This window comes from Haemaphysalis longicornis, unplaced genomic scaffold (assembly GCF_048455015.1).
Source record: "Haemaphysalis longicornis isolate Haplotype H1 unplaced genomic scaffold, Haemaphysalis longicornis Haplotype H1 scaffold_2, whole genome shotgun sequence".
Classification (NCBI taxonomy): Eukaryota; Metazoa; Arthropoda; class Arachnida; order Ixodida; family Ixodidae; genus Haemaphysalis; species Haemaphysalis longicornis.
Genome location: NW_027526295.1, coordinates 266,485,769 through 266,507,060, shown reverse-complemented (window position 1 = coordinate 266,507,060; position 21,292 = coordinate 266,485,769). Strand labels below are relative to the sequence as shown.

The 21,292-nt window shown below is 47.6% G+C and overlaps 1 protein-coding gene across 1 annotated transcript in view; it reads left to right on the top strand.

The window, feature by feature from the left end:
• Kkv (hyaluronan synthase-like protein kkv) overlaps positions 1-21,292 on the top strand; it is a 101,512-nt gene that overhangs the window by 15,598 nt on the left and 64,622 nt on the right. The window lies entirely within an intron of this gene.

Below are 21,292 nucleotides of genomic sequence, written 5' to 3'. Positions count from 1 at the left end.
CGACCACGCGATCTCTGTGGGCGGGCTGCCTTGGTACGGCGCAGGGGGTGGTGCTATGGGTTGGATCGATCGGGAATTTAATCGAGTACCGCAATAATGTAGCACGTGCGGTGTTGGAATGAGAGCGCCAACCCATCCGTCGGTTAACTAACACAATAAACCGAGGTATAGTTCCCGTGCAACTAATTGGGACACAATGATTCGACGAAGTAGATCATTTATTCACTGCGGAGTAGGCGTTGGTGCATGGCAATCTTTAGCACACGGAATGGTCCTATCTGCTGCACGACGCCTCCACACTCCATAAGGGCATCGACCAACACTCCTTGTTGGTGCGCAATCTCGAAAAGTTCAGGGCAGAGCGCAGAAAACGAAACTAAGACGCAGCTTGCACTTTGCACCATGCATTGTTTCACTGTGTTCTATTCACATGTTCTATGTTCTTTGGCAGCCAAAAGGCTGCTGGCAGTATTAATTAATTAATTAATTAATTAATTAATTAATTAATTAAATATTACCGACGCGGTTCTGCGCCCGTGCTCAGCGCTCTCCTTTTTTAAATTCTTTCATGTTATTGGAAGCAGGGCAAGAAAAAAATAAGAGCCATTTCCTTAAAGGAGCCATGAAGAGAAAACAAAAGTTTGTTTTATTCGAAAGATTAGGTGTTTCATAGTACCCCAAGCGCTTTCCCGGAAGCAAATGATGCTTTATTCACTGAGAAATAAGGCAATTTAAGCCAAAATTTTAAATCTCCCGCTAAAATTGCACATTTGGTGACGTGAGCAATGGTGTCACACGGGCCGGTCCATGAAACAGATACTTAGTATGTCGACTCCATATAGCACCCACACGCGGGAGTCGACCGAGACGGCGGCCATTTTAAAAATGCTAGTAAAACCTAGTGCACCCGCAGCCCTAGTCATGGAATCGCCTGATCCGGAGAACAAAACTCTCGCCGAGCAGCTCGGGCTTGCATTTAACAACCTCACACCACTTGAACGCTCAACGCTTCTAAGTGCACGAGCGGCAAGAGTTGTGGGATACGCGGTGGACGGGAAAGCGACCATTCCGCGATAGCCACAACAGACGAACGCCCTGCCGTCGGCACCGCTGCCTCGTCAGCGCCGTCGCCACGGACGAATACAGACTGGTACGTATGTGCCGTATTTTTATTACGGTTAATAATAGTTCAACTTCAGTAGCAGTATCGCTTATGCCAGTTGGCCGGTGTCGTGTATGGAAAGCCGTTCGCGCGAGCTCTCTGCTTCGACCAGAAAGATACGAGCGTCAATGCGCGGTGTTTACGGCATTTTTCCTCCAAGGTCAGAGCGCCTCGAACCCGAAAATTCGTCTGCGCGACGGCGAGATGTCGAGCTCGGCCAGGCGGTTGTTTCGTACGCATTGGCGCACACGCTTGCGTGTTCGTTCGGAACTTCAACCGTTTACTCCACCGTTCTTTGTCATAAAAAGAATGTGCAGTATGTTTCACGGGCATTTAGCTCGTTATGCAAACTGTAAGCCCTGCCTAACATGCGTTTGCTTTTGCCGGCCTCCGCCAATCGCAGAGCTTAGCCCATGTGACGGCATAGGTTCTGTTGCGGGAAATGAGCTGGTGGGTCGCATGACCATTCCCGTTTTTCCTAATTATGTAGCTTATTTGAGCGAAGTTTGCGTTATAAGTGGTGTCGTTATGGTTCTAACGAGGCAATCTTTCGAATGAACCAAACTTGTGTTTTCTCTTCATGGCTCCTTTAAGGTGGATGAAAGAGATAGCGCTGGAGTGGCTCGAGCGCCCTTTTGTCATTTTGGTTATCTTGCTGTTGTTTTTTCTTAAGTTCGTTTAGTCACCACTCCTGGGTCAGCGGACTAAGCAAAAATTTTGTGCTTTTGCCTATAGAATTATCGCCATATCTAACTGCTATGAATGTTGTAACAAAAGGTCTCGAATTTACGTCGTTGGTACATGTGTATACGGACGTTAAGCACGCAAGCTCATAGATAGAACTATACATCTCGGCGGCAGCGATGAGCTGTAACTGTCCAGGTGCTAAACCGCACGCGCATGAACTGCCGAAAAAAACAAAGAAAAAGCCGGCAAGAGTCTACAGAAGGCCACTGGGGGTGGTTTTAAGACGTTATGCTCTTTATGACACGGCGGGGCAGCCGGGGCTATACATTACTCGCGCAAGTCCACGTTCACCAAATGAGCGCTCTATTTGGAGCTATCATGCCATAAAGTTAAATAAGACGCCATTGCAGCCAGATATATGTCCACATCACTGTTATCAGTGAACAATGAGGAGCATTAAATTGCAAGGAGCAGGAGACCCCCGACATGTAGACGACCCTCGAATGTTTTTATTACCTAAACACACACTCTGCGCACGTGCGAACTGCGAGTGAGAGGGCTGACATATGCTGATAAAATCCTACGGCACGCGCTCGCAGTGCTCCCACTTGGGGGACTTTTAAATGCAGAGCATTTCTTTAACTCACATGTAGCGTCCGCCGTCCGTCCGCAACAGCTCAGCGCGCAGGTGCACCCTCTCCCCCACTCCTCCTCTCCCGCATCACGCTACCCTCCTCGCTCTCAACAACAGGTCCGCACCCCTCCCCCTACACTATATAAAACATAATACTTATCGGCGCCTGGTTTCGATCCCACGACCCTGCGGGCGGAACGCAAGGTACATGGTGCTCTTCCCACTGCGCCACAAAGCCGACACAGAATCAAAGGCTACGAACGCGCCTTATGTCCTTGACTCATTCAAACTACGAAAAGAAGCTGCTGATACAACGCATTCACTACCTGTGGGCGGAACGCGAGGTACATGGTGCTCTTCCCACTGCGCTACAAAACCGACACAGAATCAAAGGCTACGAACGCGCGTTATATCCTTGACTCATCCAAACTACGTCAAGAAGCTGCTGATACAACGCATTCACTACCACCAACTCCCCAAACACTAAACGTTAACGCAATACATCCACCCCATATGCGACGCATTTACTCGAGTCCCCCTCGCGGGGAGATGGGCGCAATTTTTTTTAATAGACAGATTTAGTTGGGCGTTCCGGGCGTTAGCGTATTGCTGGGCGTAAAGCGGAGCGTACGCTCGTCGCGACGCGCTCATGGATAGTTTTAGTACAGCGTTTTTCGTAGCGTGCGCTAACGCTTGTGGCGCCACCTGTTGAACCCAACGCGAAGTACCCAAATTTAACCACGGCCGGGCTGGAGGAGCGGCGGGCGCGCACTTTCATACGGCCTGCGCTTCGGGTATAGTTCCCACCTTTGACCGCCGCTAGTTCGTGTCGCTGCGGACCAACCCTCGCCGGTTGACCTACAGCACGCGCGGGGTAGGTAGAGCGGCGGCGCGCGCGCACTTGCCACAGCTCTAGCCTTGCCGTGGCTACACGCGATACCTGTCCGTGTAAATTTACATGTGCGTCATTAAAATAGGCGACTCCTCCCCCCTTCTCAAACAGCCTAACATTATCACTCGGAAGCGCCTAATCAAAAAATTGAAAGAAACATTTTAACTCGGGGCACATGAAGAAAAATACGCGAGGCCTTCATATCTTATCAGCGACTGTATTATATGAAAATGGTGAGACAGGCAAATAAACACGGCACTTTCCGTGACTGAAATATCATTTCTTATTTTTTATTTTTCCTTTCGGATGATGTCTTGGTTTGCACAGGCACAGGGCACGACCAGTGACGCAAATGATTTCCCGTCGAGGGAGATAGGGTTATCGCTTAGCTAAACGTGATTCTGCTATTCACGCTCCGGTTGGGCTGAGCGGCCCGCCGGCAGCGAAGCGCACTGTCAAAAACACACAGCTGCACGGCCAGAGGCGATGCGTCGACTAACAGAAAGGCGGGTTGGAAGGGCAGAGGGTTGGTTCGAAGCGCCCCCACTGTAAAGAATCTGCTGTATTGGTTCCTTCTTGGGTGCGCAGGCCGTATGAAAGTGCGCGCTCGCCGCTGCTCCAGTCCGGCCGTGATTTAACTTTTTTACGTGGCTAACCTAGGCAAACTGTAGCTGGACGGCGTTTCTTTTTTTTTTTTTTTTTCAATGCGTTAACGCTGGTTTCGATTGTAAAAATCTTGCAAGTACGATAAAAAATACCCTCTTACCTTGATTCAGTATTAGGGAAAAATGTGATACACCCGTCGCGATTGTTTTGCTCAACCGCGCGACACCGAAGTTTTGAAGCAACACGCAGTGCTCGGGATACTCACTTTATTCAGCTCTGAAATATGGCAGGACCATGTGACAAATACCACTGAGCATGGCATGCGACGCTAATGCGACGCGCAAAATGAAACAGGGGGTAGGCTGGCACGGCGGTTTAGTGATACACTTCACCCGGGTGTAGCAACTCAATCAGATACACGATGCGTTCTACTCACTTCCTCTTATTCGTGGAGTCCAACTACAAATCCTTCACGTTTCACACGGTAGCGCAACGTCCCCGGCTCGCACCCGAGGGTGCGACGACGGCGCAGGCGAAAATTCTTGAATTCCCTAAATGGAGGCCGCCGACCTGCACCAACACTGCGCGCATTCCACCGCCGCGACACGCACACAAACACCGCCGCCCGCTTCGGGAGCCATCCAGGTTGTCCTTGGTCGCTCATTTCTGGTCTGAATGCCTGTTGGAACTGAAACGTTGTCGCCTAACAAGAAAAACACGCGACGGTCCGCGTTTTCAGTCGGGGAACCTTCGGCCACGACCGGCCGCCGACATCGCCGAGGCAGCAGCCATTTTGAAAGCAAGGGGCCTCCCAGCAGGTCCGCAGCGCCCCGCAAGCGCCCCGGAGCGTATACGTTCCCAGCCGTTGCGTGCGTAGCACCGCATCGCCGGGGCGTTTACGTAGCGTACTGCGCATGCGCAGTCGCGAGCCGCCCCGCCGGGGCGTACGCTCGTCCGGAGCGCGCGCCCAACTAAATCTGTCTAATGCCCCGAAGATACGCCTGAGATATGAGGCACGCCGCAATGAAAAGCTCCGAATTAATTTTGGGCACCTGGAGATCCTAATTTAACGTGCGCAAAAATCTCGACATGCGGGCGTTTTCGCTTTCCGCCTCCATCTGGAAAACAGCCCCTGCAGTCAGGATCGGACCCGCGTTTTTGAGCTCGCCAGCACAACACCTTAGCCACTGAGCCATCACGGCGGGTGTCCTGGCGGTCATCAGAATGGTAAACTATTAGCAGCAGTCATACGTTGTCAACATATGCTTTACGAGCACAAAGCACGCTATTTAGTTGTTTTAGGGAGCTAATTCAAAATTTCCGCGGGACATTTAGGTCTTTTATACGTGCCTTTGAGGCGAAAGTTCGGCGTACTATTGTGAAGGGTGCCTTTTATATACACGTGAAAACGTCCACAGAGAGGCGGCTCTATTTTACCGCACTTAATCCATCCTAATCCCCCTTAATTATTTTTATTCCGCCTTAATTCATTCGTGTCATCCCGGAAGTGGGGGGGGGGGGGGGGGCAGGTATCATTCGAGGTCAACCTTCTAATAAGACATATAGAGCTTTCGCTTTAATAATTCATCTCATTTATAAACGCGCACAAATTTTAACTGCTCATGTTTCTCGTTGACGCTTTAATAGTACTCGCACATCATGCACAACCCAGCTTTTCCCCTCGCCACGATGACGTGTAGTATGGAAACCCTATCCAGTTTATTGTCCGTCCTTTATTCCAACAACTCATTCCCTTATTCCTTATTCTTAGTATGATTGGTTTAACCCGATACTTTATTGGTTCTAAAATACGGCATAAGCTTTACCTAAAATTTGATGTGTTCATATAGGTACGCTGATTTAGCGATGCTATTTCCATGTCTCGTGAGTTATGTTAATTAACTTATTCTTGCGTTTTTACTTCCTTCAGATGCTCTTTATAACGTTTCGGGTACTTCACCCGACTAACAACATTTTCTTCATTCGAGATAATAGGAGTTTTTGTAGCGTTCTGCGCTTGTCATTACGTACTACGACCAATGGGCTGCTGAAAAAGGATGATTTAAACGTAAGAAAGAGTGTACACCGAACGCTTTGCAACAAGTGGGGTAGCCAGATAGCCGCAAAATATTCAAGGGCAGCTATGGGGGTAACCTTTCGTTGGTCCACTGTAAACGCTGGGGTAACATTCTTGTGGAAGCTGCTTCTCATCTGGGATAGAATCTCGTCGCTCCGACGTTTATTTCGTTGCTAACCAGGCCACCCCTGCGATATTATTCATTTCAATCCTTGTGAACTCGACGAGAAGACCCGTCTGTTGGTCTTAAATGTGACATGTGTCCCTATTTTGTAGCTTAAGAAAATGCTATTATCAGACAGTCCTCGAGCCTCCACATTTTCGTATAAGAGCGGTTATAGCAGTGCGCCTAAATATTTCTTCCCGGAAATGAATCCATGTAGAGTAATGAACCAGACTTTGAAGGGGATGGGTGCCACATAACCTACACCCATCTATTGGAATTCATGGAAGAACGTATTGTAAGGCGCTAGGGCCTTCACACACAATTATAAGATGATTTACATTTACCATATTCCCTTTTATTCCCCCTCTCCCCTTCTCTCCGACCTAGTTGTACGCTGGTGAACCCCCAAATGAGTTCAAAAATATCGCCAGTCTACTTCTTTTCCACTTTCTATATCAAAACGCCCTCACTCACTCACTCACACTGGAAAAGAAAAGTATTTTCAACAAAGCACGTGTGCATGGTAGTGATGCCGACTTTAGAGGGTCTCGGGCAATAGCGCTTCGTAGTCTTGCACAAGGGTGTAAGGAGGCATAATAATAAAACCAGGGTCTTTTCCGTATAATGTCAGACAGCTCATATTTCCCCCTGCAATAATGCTTTCCTAGCAATACTTTGAGAATAGTAGTGAAATTAACTTTAAAGGCAGTCAGTATACCGGTTATGCAATTCGCACTTGGAGGGAGCTTCTGCAAACTTTCTTTTTTGCTTTCTGCCTCCCTCTTTTCCTTCTTTTCCTTGCCACCACCTTGCTGCCTTTCTTTTTCCTCACTACTTCATCTACTTTCTTTCAGGCTTCCTTTCTTTCTTGCTTGCTTCCTTTGTTCGCCATTCGTCGGGAGCGACTAGAGCGGCAAGCAAAGACGACTCCCGTAGTTCGTTCTCCTCCTGAAAGAAAGAATGGTGACTACATCGCTGCATCCGTGCGAAAGCAGACAAAGGCTCGTCTTCCGGCGGTGGCCGCATCCATCATCAGTGCACGCCATGTGCCATGCCTCGGAACAACGACAGAAACACGGTCGCGGTGTCGGGTAGCTGAGGGAAGCGAGTGGGTGAGATGCATCGTACCGGATGTTAAAGGCTACACGCGACTGACTCAGTATCAGGCGATTACAGAGACAATGGTGTTTTAGCCGCTCAGGAAACTTGGGCTTTTGTGCCGGCACGTTGACGGGCGTAACTGCCCGCAGGCGGCTTCACTGATAACTTCTATTTGGTATTTGGGATTTTAAGAGACCCTGCAACACTTTCGATAAGCGGTTTCACATTTTCCTTCGCGTCTGGAACCACTGCGAAAGCTATAGTTATCACCCGCACGGAGCGGCAGTGCGGGATTTGCTCGTCGCACCCGGTACGCTTTCCCTTTATGTTTTGTTTTTATGGGTTTTTTTTAAGTTGCTATCGAAGAGCGTTCTTTGCTGTAACTGAAGTAAAACCGGCCAAGAGCCACTACATGGCCTTAGTGACGTAATTCGAGACGTCGATGAACGTCAAGGCCGGGAAAGAGAGAAAAATCTTTCGAGTGAGTTTCCATGTTATCTAATGGGCACAGAGCAGTAATTTTTGGCTGAGGTGCTTTGAGACCAATTAATCTAAGAATTGAGTGTGTTGGGTGACTACGGTCTGGAAGCATTGAAGATTTTTTAAAAAGTTGAAAAAAGCGTTGCAGGGTCCCTTTAACCATGCACTTATGCTTGGCTCCATGATGAACCTTTATCTTTCTCGAGTTCTCATCATCATTAACAGTGAAGACTGCAGTTCAATGACAAAAGCTTGTCCCTCAAAAAATGCATGCCATTTAAAGCGTACTTGTTCGACACGTTAACAGCGCCCGTATACTAAGAGGGCCTGTACCCCAAGGTCTGCGTGGAACAATTGCATACAGCGGCGCTTCGTGCAATGAGGAACCTGTTTCAAGGCAGTAGTCGCCCACATGGTGGTCATTCGGATAACAGGAACCGAGAAGGAGGCGCACAGCTTGCTGCTTTATCGCCAAGTGGACGCAATCTTTTACGATTACCCCGGCTGTCCGGCTGGGTCCATGACAGTGACGCTTGGGTCGTCACCCCACGAGACGATGTTACGTTATCGCTTGTTCCCAGCCCCCAGGGTGTGTTCGGACTTAAAGGACTGTTAAGCCGCTGCTGTTTTTAGACGCGTACAGATATACGGCGACCTGAATATTCAAGCGGAATGCATCTACGGTAGCAATGGAACACGGTGGTACGCGTTGTTTTAGATAACTATATCGCAAACCAGAAGAAGAAATATAATAAAATTTTCAGGATAATCTAATAATACCCAACCATTCATGCGCAAGCCACTTTCGTTCACTTTAAGTATTTTTTTGTGAGCAAATAATGTACATTTACCATATTATAGCTGTGGAATGCATTAACTTCGCTAATTATGCATATTTGTGTAAAAGAGCGCGTTACACGTGGGTACTTTTCCACGAACATTTATACATGTTTCAAATCAAATCAAACCTTTATTATGACATAAATACAGTTCGCGTAATGCTCAAGAGGCAAGGCAAACGCAGATCCAAACATCTCCTGACGGGTCGCCGTTTCGCGTGTACACATAGGACATACACACTAAACTTTTTTACAGCCTTTTTGTCCGAAAGGGTGTAAAAATCTCGCCCCATGACGCGCACCTTTAAAAGTGTTTTGGCTAAAAAATCGTGTAACCATGAAAAAGAGTGTGCTTGTGAACACCAGAAAATAAGGGTGTAAGGCTTAACACCCTAAAATAAGGGTGTGGATAGCGCAGCTACGCGTGACAATGTGGATCGGCGGATCGCGCAGCATGACATACAGACACAGTCAACACTAAGACACCCTTGGACCCCAAAAAGAATTACTGATGAAAATGAAGAAGCTGAAAGCGCAGCCCACAGTTGAATTAGCGCCACTCGCATAAGAACTCACACTGCAGTATCAACAACAAGAAAAAAAAAAGCCTGCAAAGTTGAAACCTGAACCGCGTCCAGCGGACTTATTTGCCACCTTGCGCACCCATGTACTCTTTGGAAAAGGGAGCCAAATAATTTCGCGTTGGGTCTCCTCCGTCCGTGGTAATTTTAACCCTTGACAAAGCCGAGGAGCTCTCGCTTGTCGTTCATCTAAACAAATCTATACGGTGTAGCACTGAAAACGACGACATCGTTGCTGGTTCTGAAAATATGCCAATAAGTAAAAAGTGAAACGAATATCCTGAGAAAATGTTGCCAACCATGTATTAGCGGCAATAAGCGAAAACTGTCTTCGCGTTGCGACTGTAAGACGCTTCATAAGCAACGTGATCAGAAATTCGACGGTAGGGTGAGCTGGAATATAGGCCACTGAGCTGGTCTCCTGAAGAAGGAGAGCCACCGACGTTTGGCTCTGGGAATAGGTCAGAGGAGAAATAAACTGCTGGCGGCCAAAATGGACTGTGTCATCATCTCAGTTGTATATACGACGGCTTCAGCGCGCACGCCCGCGTGCCATCATGGCCGCCCCTTCCCCGTCCCAATAACGAGACGGCGCCCATGTCTGGCCGGTTTCACTTTGAACGATGCAGGCGCGTGTTGTCTGCGCCAAGCGACGTGGGTTCCAAAAAAAAAAGAAAAAAAAAAGCGGTGGCATTGCGTAGGGCATCAAAATGGTTGAGTACGCTTCTCGTCGACGATGGTTCTGCTTCAAGTTTCGTTTTTTCCTGCAACTTCTTTTTTTAGACGGGCTAATGCTTTCGGAAAAGGTGGAAGGTCTGCGCGCGCATTGAAGACCCTGAAACTGTCTACCATGTTTCGACGTGAAGCAACCTTATAGCTGCCAGTGTCCCTTAGATTCGATACGTCGTGACTGCAGCTGGCGCTTGAAGGTTCTCGTGAGTCACAAGATGTTGTCAGCTATTCGCCGGGAAGGCTATGGTCGCTTAATCTTATTAGTTCGCTGTCTAAGTTCTAACATCTAACATCTAACATCTAAGCTGTAATTATATGCACCCACTAGAGCAAGCCACCTCTGTCGGTATCACCCTTGATTGCATTGCTGACGTGCCGCCGGCACATACTTCAGAAATAATTTCCGCTTTTGCGGTTTGCACATAAGGTGGCAATATCGCTGCACCGGTCTTGCTTTGTTTTTGTTTACAATAAACCTGAAAAAATTGCACTCAAGACATTATTAAGGTGGTAAATTTTCGCGTTAGAAAACAAATATTGAAAGTTGTCTCAATAAGGTGAATGCGAGTGGCAGCGCTCGAATGGGGTAGGAGTGCTTGGTAATGTAAAGTTATTCTAAGCTATTCTTCCTCTAATTTTGATTTTAATGCGCGAGCACCCCTCACGCATTGCTTGGCTCGAATTCCCGACACCAAAACAATTCCCACTGGCCGAGTGTACCCAGAAGCCACTTATCGAAACTCTGCAACAGAATGGACAGCTGGGCGAGTTGGTACTGGTTCGTGACTTAAAGCAAGAGCGCGAACAGACGGAAGACACAGAAGAAATAAGACAAGACAAGCGCTGACTTACAACTGAATTTTTTTTATTGCAAAACACATGGATTATATGCAAAAACCTGCCGACATGCACGTGGCAAATGACCTTTTACAAGCAGCCATGACGATGCATTGTTTTTCAGCACTCCGCATGCGATGAGAACTTATCAAAGGGTAAAGAACAACTGATTTCTGAGTATTTGATGCCGGATATCGCGTGTTATCTAGGAAAGGAACTTCTTTCTTGCTCAGCGTGATCGAAGGTTGGGATAAGCACCTATCTCCCAGGTTCACAATATTCAATTCCTCGGTCACTTCTCGCGTCGTCCTGTCTCTGTACGAAAAAAAGCACTTTCGTTTGATTAAAATTAATCTTACGTTTACAGCCACAGCCCCGGCAAATAATGGAATTAAGGGTGCCCCTGCGGTTCATTCTCTGTGTTCCATGAGGCGCACATTCAAACAACGGCCCGTCTAGCCCACGAACTGACGGCCGCATCTCAGAGGCACATCGTACACCACACCCGTTTTGCACTGCACAAACGGTGCTCCGTGGTTTATCCCGCAGCCTTTGCGCTTGCTTCCTGGTGGCGCGTCTTTTCTTTCCATAGCTGAACAAGCTAAGTGCTGTCTGTCCGGCTGTGGAAAAAAAAGACGTGCCACCGGGAAGCAAGGCCAAAGGCTGCGTGGTAAACCACGGAGCACCGTTTGTGCAGTGCAAAACGGGTGTGGTGTACAGTGTGCCTCTGAGATGCGGCCGTCAGTTCGTTGGCCAGACGGGCTGTTGTTTGAATGTGCGCCTCATGGAACACAGGGGCAGCCCCGAGAATGACTCGCACGGGCACCTTTCCATGCCTTGCCTGGGCTGTGGCTGTAAACGTAAGATTAATTTTAATAAAACGAAAGTGCTTTTTTCGCACAGAGAGAGGACGACGCGAGAAGTGATCGAGGCATTGAATATTGTGAAGATGGGAGATAGGTGCTCATCCCAACCTTCGATCAAGCTGAGCAAAAAAGAAGTTGCTTTCCTAGATAACACGCGATATCCGGCATCAAATACTGAGAAATCAGTTGGTCTTTGCTGTTTGATAAGTTATCATGCATTGTGCAGTGCTTAAAACAATGCATCGTTATGGCTCCTTGTAAAAGGTCGTATGCCACGTGCAGGTCAGCAGGTTTTGCATATAATCAATGTGTTTTTCAATACAAAAATTCAGTTGTGAGTCAGCGCTGGTCTTGTCTTACTGCTTCTTTGTCTTCCGTCGGTGTGCGCTCTTACTTTAAGTCATTGAAGCTCTCACTGGCAGCGAACGCGGTTAAGTTCCAGTCAAACGTTTTGAATGGCTGAAAAGGATGGAGGTTATGTGCCAGCCTGACGTCCTCACTGGGTGCGCGCCCGCCCGACGCTGGCCCTAACGTTACGCTTTGACAACTAAGGCCGTAAACCGGTACGTGCAACTTGCCGTACACTGACTTCAGCGTTGCTTGGCGCATCGTTAGGCTCAACAATAAGGTCACCTAATGGTGAGGCTGGATATCGGCATAACAACATACCCACTCGGCTGTACTGATCAGCGACGATGACAGAAACCGCGAAAAGTTCATGGCCGATTAACCCTCAACATACCCACTCACAGTGAGCACATACCTATCCCAGCAGATTGGCATTGACGAGGCCAGCTGCCATGAGAAGCTTATTGTCAAGTCACCGTTTACCATTTGCCCGCGATGTCGACGTACCATCGCACAATTCTCCCATAGACACTCAAAAGTATTGCCTAGTGACGGTGGCAGCAGCCGTCAGAGGCTCATGGCCGATTCACGCATTCCTATCGGCAGCCACGTAAAACAACTTCACGAGAAATGATGACCACGCATTCTCAGATCATAAGAGAAAGCTTAGGTGCCTTCGTAACTTTGTTGTCACAACTGCTATTTCTTGCTTGCGGGAATGATAATAACAGCAGAGATTGCTTACTGCTGCCGCCTTGTTGCATGCAACAGGACTGCTTCACATCGGAAGCAATTCCACGGGCAGATGAAATTGCAGATGAATTGTTGCAGATGAAATCTTCCAGATGGAACCAGCTTCCATTCCGGACGACGCTTGCCGTTTACGAGCGCGAACGTGTTGCAAAAAGCGGTGAAGGAGATAGAGTGAGAACGAAAGCGAGTGAAAAACAAGTTGGCCCAGAAGGGAATCGTGTACTGCATATATCCGACAGCGGGCCGTTATTTCATTTCCTCAAACGGATTGTCTTTTCGCACGCATTTCCAACCACTGACACGTAAGGCGTGGCTTCTTTTTTCCGCACCACTCGCGCCTTACAGCCATTTAGACCAATGTTATTACCCTCGAGAACGCCAGAGCAGAGTATGAAGGAGAGAGAGGAAACAAAACAAAAGGAAGTGCATCCCCGAAAGACCGTATACCCGAGGACCACGTTACCGTAAGATAAGCCAGGAAGAAAACTACGCTCTTACGGATGCAACAGCAAGTACGAAAGAAACAGGTGTTTGGAGTAGCAAGGGACGTACCTCTTCGCAGTCTTGGGAAACGAAGAAATAAAAACAGCTACGGAGAGGAAAGGCAAAAAAACGAGAGAGAGAGAGAGAGAGAGAGAGAGAGAGAGAGAGAGAGAGAGAGAGAGAGAGAGCGTGGGAAAGTAGGCCTCGGCGTCCGTTCGTGTAAAGCGGCGAGACGAGAAGTGCTCATCCGGCCAAAAGGAGACCTTCGAGCGGTTGGAAGACCGGAGAAAAAAAAATGCACGATCTCTTTTTCCTCCATTCTGGAGGAAAAGAGCAGATAGTCGGGCAGATGCGCCGCTCTGGTGTGGCAAATCCTTATACGTGATGCAACGAGAGCACGTGAAGGTGGATGTAGAAGGAAAACAAGGAGGAAGATGAAGCGGGTGATGGGGCAAAATTGGGCTCCAGTCTCGTCGTGTGCGTTGCTCCGCTAGAAACTTGGGGGACGCGTGTACGCGTAACCACGCGCTGTAACTGTTACCTCCTCCGGGTGGTCAGCGGGCGTTTCTGTTGTCGTTGGTTGCCTTTGCGATGAATCACGATTAACTCAGGTTATTGATGGGACTACCTTGTTCCAGTTATTTTATTTTTGAGCCTCTATGCGCACTAATTTGTAGGATGTATTCCATCTCCACATCACGTGAATTTTAGCGTTTTCGAAGGGGAATAAAGGGAGCTAAAAATAGCAACGAGTGAAAGCGTAATTATTGCGTTCGGATTCCGTTTTAATGACTGCAAAAGAAAAAAATAAATAAAATATAACAAAATGCATATCAATACTGCGAGTCACATTTAGGCCTTAATCGGCGCTTCTAGGCAGTCATACGCAACGCAGACACAATAACTGATTTCGCTTCGGTCGCAAGACACGAAGGCGTTGTCAGTGACATTCTTCTCACGCTGTCCATAACTACAATGTTGGAGCAATGGCTAAAGCTTTCTCACGATTCGCTATCGCCTGCGGTCTCGCAGTGATCAAGGCCATCGCGATTCGTTAATTCGCGCAACCAACACACGCTGTGTTTGGCCCCACGGTACGCAGCGCCTGTCATCGTCACATTTTCCACGATGCCCATTACTCCGATGTCGGTCACAGCCGCCGTCATTCCGTTGGATTCAAAAAGGGCCCGCGGCGCCTTCAATGAGGTCAAGCCTTCGTAGTCGCTATGTGACACTCCTTTCCGGTCATATACGGCAGGTGTAGCGAAGTCGCAGTTACTCTTTCGTGCCGCTGACAAAATTACCTACTAAGAGCTTCTTGGGTTTATGTGTGTGCGCGCTCGAAGACAATGCGGTCGTAATGTTGAAACGACAATGTAATTGGGACGGCGTTGACTTCGGGCTTCACGGTGTAATGGTCTTTGAGCGAGCTGCTGGAAGAACTTTCAGGTCGCTCATTGATTCCGCATATATATTGTCGTCACGGAGGAGACTGGAGTGCTTACGTAAGAGGATGCACGACGAAATCGCGTTGCCGCTTCCTTTCCGTCAGCGTCGTTTCCCCCCGTTAGTTTGGCCCGCTTCCCTAAAATAGGCCAAGGAAGGGCACCGAAGCCGAGCTATAACGCGCGTTGTCACGGGCTGATATACCTAACTTCTTGATGACCGAAACATTTCCGATGGGTTTGTCATGGGGCCGCCTCAAAATTAGAATGCCATTAGAGTGAAGGTTGACTTAGGCATGGAGACAATGACCATTTGAACTGGTAACCTCAAAAGCCTGCTCAGTGAAACGAACGGGCAACGGTAGTTACTTTGGCTGCGCCTCCAGTGAATTATAGACTTACTTTGTTTACTTCCGGTGCAAAAACGCGCGGTCTTCAAGAAGAAGTCCTGCAGTAGCCTTCGCGCTGTAAGCTTTTACGTCCTGCGGGCTAATATCAAATAATCATTGCGGTTAACGCAGTCTACTGTACAGCGTCATCATTATACCGAAGCATGGTATCCAGAGTAGCAGTCATTACGAGTGCAAGACAACATATGCTGATTGCCTCAGAGGTTTCAAAAAAAAAAGGCAGTCTTCCATGTGCGGAGTCCATAGTTTGTAGGTATACTTATTCTTCACAATGTCAGTGCGTTCACAAAGCGCCCGTGTGTCCGAGATTTAGGCGCACGATAAAGAACCCCAGGCGATCAAAATTAATACGGAGCCCTCCATTACGGCGCGCCTCATCGCCTGTTAAGCGTCGCCGCCTTAAATCCCACGATTAATCAATCGATGCTTTCACAAGGGGGCGGGTGATTCGGATTTGACTGCCCCTCGCCCCCCCCCCCCCCCTTCCCTTCCTCCTCTTCACTTTTCGGAAATTTATTTCGGTTACACCACACTGTTCAGCTTTTTCTGGATTTCAATATAATATACGTATGACGCGCGGAGAAATATGCGGTGAGCGGGCTGTCCGCGATAGGTAAACCGTAAGCGAGGGATCTAGTTTGAACATGTCGTTCCATATGTATTCATCTCTGCATTATCAGTAGTTGATCAAAGAGATAAATATTGAATTATGGGAGATGTTAGCCATCATCAATGGCTACTCCGTGATTTGGAGCATCAATAAAATTCATATTTATTGCCAGTCAAATAATAGGAAAACAAACCTGTTGAAATTCCAATGAAAATAGTATTGCGAAATGAATACTGAATCTAAGGCTTAGCTTTGGGCTAGTTGCACATATTCAAATGGTCTTTTTCTTCAAATGGTAAACGCTCGAAAGAAGGCAAATCCAAGGGGCCCTTAACTTCATACCCTATATGCGCACGTACAGCCAATCTGCACGCCTCTTTGGATGATGTCATTTCCATTGGATCACAAGGAGAGCCGTTTTGCGCCTGATCCTCCGGTTTTTAAGGGACACAAGCCTCAGTGACTCCTGGTGATTTCCCACGCATAGCGGCAAAAAGGTGTTGAATGGGGGAGCGATTGCCGGCATACAGGCAAGGCTAGATCCATCCGTTAATAAACATCATTACCACCACCACATTTGAAGAAGATCGGCGATAAAGTGTAGGCGTGCGGACCGCTTTTGCACCGCCCAACAAACTGGCGTATTTGTGCGCCAAGGTAAATAGCAACGAGGTCCCAAGAGTCATACGCGGCAAAAAGCATGAGAACAGGTATTGGAAATTTGCTAGCGAAGTGTATGAAATCCCTCTTTCATACGGGCGACTTTACGTGGGGAAAAGTGGTAGATGCGTAAATGAGCGCCTTCGCGAACATGCGTACACTGTGCGCACAGGAACGGGCAGTAGTCTCGCAATACATTGCAAGAAATGTGAGGAAAGCGATTGCCACCCAAGCTGAAAGAAACGCGCATTTTGAGAGCGCTATCGAGACACTCGCTCCCGGGAAATATTGGAGGCTTCACTGATGGGCATTCGCGGTGAACAATGCGTGGGCACGCCGTCGGTTGCACTTTTAGGACGCGAGAACGCATATCTAGCCAGTTGAAGTTGACTTATACATTGCCACGTACTCTCCGTTTGTTTGGTTTTGTCACTGATGTAAGCTTTCATTGTATAACAGGAGTGTTATCATATCCCTAAACGGACGCATGCTTGCGTCCCGTGTTTTTCGTGTATTGCTTGTCGTGTAATAAATCGTTCTCCAGTTGTTCATCAGCGCTCCAGTTCGCCACTTCTCCCGTCGTCTCTGCGCTGTTTTTGAAGTGTTAAGTATGAATACCGAATACGCTTCCGATGGCACTTCGTCAAAACTTTATTTGCCAGTGTATTGATCAGGGCGCTTGAGACCCAAGGAGTGTATGAAACAAAAGACGATTGTTTCTAATATGCGATTTAGCATATTTCATAGTTGATTAGCTTAAGGAAACTTGGAGGGACTACAATTTTATTCTAGCAAAGAAACATGAGGCTGTTCATTTCACGCTGACCATGCGGGACCTGAGGTTACTGCCGGACGGCGGATTGATGTTATTTGCGTTAAAACTGCGACCGATAATAATTCATTATACCGGCCGAGATAAAAATTCCAACGGTAATATATGTCTCGGCAGTCAACAATCATATAATTTTTTTCTCAATAGTTGCGGTAGAATACGAATTGCAACCATTTTTTGAAACTGTGCTCCTTTCCACAAAAGCCTATGCGTTGGCAGCGGATTGGAATTCCGAAGCGTTTACAACTCAGCTGTGAACTAATCAAGACAAATAAACGAAACTCAGCGCAATTGTAGCATCATCGTAGCGGTCAAATGCACTGCGCTTTTTTCCCGACATATCTACATCAGACAGAGTTCTCGCAAGAACGTTCGTTTTTGCAGAAAAGCACGTTTTGTTTACGACACGAAAAATTTTGACGAAGCTTTGACCGCTTCGCTGTAAAATGCAGCGTTTACAGTAACAGGTGAGGAGGGTCGGGGTGTGCACTCGAAACAACAACATAAACATAACATATGCATCCTGAGGTCTCAAAACGTATAATGGAAATGTAGAAAGACACCTTTGCGGGCTCATTAATGCGCACAAATAGCGCTCTAAGAGCAGGATATCAATTTTCCATTACCATGAAGCGAAGAAGCTAGAAATGTCCGGTGCAGTGCGCCCGCATGCACGAGGACTGTAAACTGAACGTCATTACAGCTTTTTTTTTTCTTTGAACGACTAGCAGCAAACGTAAAAGAAAAAAGAGTAACCGCGAGGCACCTCGTTGGCCGGCCTGCAAGAAACGCTCGTTCCAACTGCCTGCTCGAGCATATCACGCACGAATACTGTTTCCGGGTAGGGAACGGGCACGCGTGCGAACCGTTCGTTTCCCCTTTGCGCTTTTCGGAGAAACGTTACGGGCAACGACGGCTTATGGTTCTGCGGCAAAGGAACCTGGCCCGGGCCGCTTTTCAGAGTGGCAGGATAACGACGTTTGGGTGGAAAATAGAAAGGATGACAGAGAGAAAAACTTTCGCGAAAGACAGTGTCTCACACACTGAGGCTGAAGACGTTGGACAGGAAGTCAGAAATTTTGATTTCAACGCACATTGCCTTTTTTTCTCAGCAAAGGTAACTCGCTCACCGTGATGACGGCGCAGGCATTTTCTACGTCCCTTGTTACTTCGGTCATTTGGACCCCGTATCCTGAAACCGGAAGCGCCCAGCCGAGAAGCTGTAGTCCGTCAATACACAGCTTTTTGAAAGGTTCGTGAGCGGCAGTTTTGCAGGGCTGTGTGCAATACAGAGTGCCCTGTTATCCGCCGAAGCACTGCGTGCGTGAACAAATGAGCTAGGGATGGCTTCTTGGAAACCTGCAGAAATGACCCCTTGAAAATATAATCAGAAATGTACCATGCAACGGTTTCCTAATGAAAGTATCTATCACATCTACAAGCAGTTCGCAGAAATATGAAGGGGTCTGGTTGATAATCGTACGCAGAATGGAGGCGCAGACCATATTTCGGATTGCTGTGAATTCTTGAAAGGAGGGGGTGGGTGGCAATTAGGGGAGAGAAAACCATGGAGAATAGCGAGTAGCAAAGAAGGGAATAGTACGCACTGCACGCTTAGCAGTGATGTTTTTTTCTAGCGCTTAAAGAGGACGGAGAAAGGTTTTGCTTCACCGGGTCCGGACCCTAGATTCGTTTCTGATAGAGGACGATTTATTTATTTATTTACCGTACTTACTCGCATAATGATCGCACTCGCGTAATGATCGCTCCCCGGAAGTTCGTCGTCAAAATATGACTTTTTTTTTTATTTCCCGAGCAATGATCGCACCCTGAACTTGCCGCAGCCATATGTCGTATGTGTGCCAAGTCTAGACGACGATGGTCGTGCTTACGTGAGTTTGCTCATCTATCAAAGCGGACATGGCTACGTTATTGCCGTGGGCTTGATGATATTAGCGATATCGGCAAGCGTGAGTTCATTGGTGCGGAAGAAACTCTCACTAAATGCACATAATGTACTCACAAAACATATAAAAAAACGCGCTCAGCTTGTTGTGTCGGCAGCCGTGTCTTTATGCCCGACACTGTGACAGCAGCAGCCACTTATTGGTCGACCTGTTCTCACCTCACAGCAAACTCGTTCCGGCGCGTTCCATAATTCCGTAATTCCGGCGCGTTTCGTAATGTAAACACTGCATTTGGCATCACTCGGTGGCCATACGGTGGTCAGTGGAGTTTTTATTATGTTTTTATTTGTTATGTTTATGATGTTCATGAGACTTATCGTAAACATTCTGACCTGCAACTTGCGTTTTCTGCGCTGAAACTTCTCCCGAAAAATTTACCTTGAGTAATAATCGCACCCCTAACTTTGCATCATATTTTTGGTAGAAAAAGTGCGATCATTGCGCGAGTAAATACGGTATTTATTTATTTATTTATTTATTTATTTATTTATTTATTTATTTATTTATTTATTTATTTATTTATTTATTTATTTATTTATTTATTTTGGTGTTTAACATGCTGAAGCTATAACTGTGCTACTAGGCTCAGTAAAGAATGCTGTTGGGCTAGTTGGTTCGTCATACTTATGCTTAAAACTGCACATGCGGGCGGGACTCCCGTCCTGTCTCTTCTCTTCCTTGTCCCGTCCGTATGTGCAGTTTTAAGTATAAGTGTGCTATGGGGCGCGACGTAGTGGAGGGCTTCCGATTAATCTTGACGACCTGGGGATATTTAACATGCACCTTAGCCTCTACCCACCGGCGTTTTCGCTTTACGCCTCCATCTGAAAAGCATCCAATGCAGCCGGGATCGAACCCGCGTCCTTGGGCTCAGCCGCACAACACCTTAGCCACTGAGCCACCACGGCGGGTGCTGACAGATGTTTTGTAGGTAGGAATCACCTGCTCACTTCTGCATTCCTCGCTTTTTCTCAATCGCTCTCTCTCTCTCTCTCTCTCTCTCTCTCTCTCTCTCTCTCTCTCTCTCTCTCTCTCTCTCTCTCTCTCTCTGTTGCCCGTGAAAATTATCCCACCGAAAGCACTTCGTGGCAAGACGCTCAGATTGCGCACGGAGATACGAGGGCCTGCCGAGTTTGGTCGGGCATACTGTTCCGCCAAGGCGCAACAGTATCCAGCACGTGCGAAGGCGAGTTGTGCAGCGTGCACCGACGTGCCGGTGCTACAATCGCCAAGCGAGAAAGCTGGCAGGCGCTAGGCAAGGAAAGAGAACAGGAACAGAAGCGGCGAAGACAAAACGTCCAGCCCACCGCAGGGCCGAGGCCCCGCCCTGTGTTGGGGAAACATGCCTGGAATCGAGGTTACCCGCTCGGCAAAGAAACTGGATTGCGCTGCAAGGCTGTCTGTCCCACCCTTCCTCGCTTGTTGCACGACGCGCACGCAGCGGGCAAGGCGCCAGTTATTTCCTGATCGACTCAGCACATGGTCCGCTCGAGTGCGGCTACTCGCGCGGCTCGGCCTTTATGCTGTGCAAAGCTCTGAGTTAAACTTACATCTTTTAGGAACTGTGCAAAAATGTCTCTTTCAGAACAGAATTCTGCACTAACCATTATTGGCGCACCGTCAAAGGCGTTCTGTTACTGAGCAAGAGGGCGTGAGTTGGTTTCCCGGTTGCAGGGGATATATTGCCTGGTAGAGGTGGAAAAATAAACAAATAGTAGCTGCCCGCATTTTAAAAATTTGCACGCGTAGTAAAAAATATTAATGAATGGTTTAAATTAAATATTAGTCTAACATAATCTGCGGCTCGCCTTATACCCAACGTGCATGCATCTTAAGGTTGAACTAGAAATTTGGGAAATGCGTGCCGAGGTGTGAACATCTGTACCTTTTTTTTTTTTTTGCCTTTGTAGTTTCTAACAATTACAACTTGCTAACTTTCAAAAACGATGACGTGTTATGAATGATGGCACGCTTTTCCACACGCCTAGAAGCTTTCAATTAAAAGTTAGTAAGCAGACACTGGGTTTAACTACTTGTGCTTTACGCAGCCAACTCCCTCACACCAACGCACTGCATTTTCAGTATTAAGCGGAAATGAAATCTTTGTTGCCACGCTGCTTATTG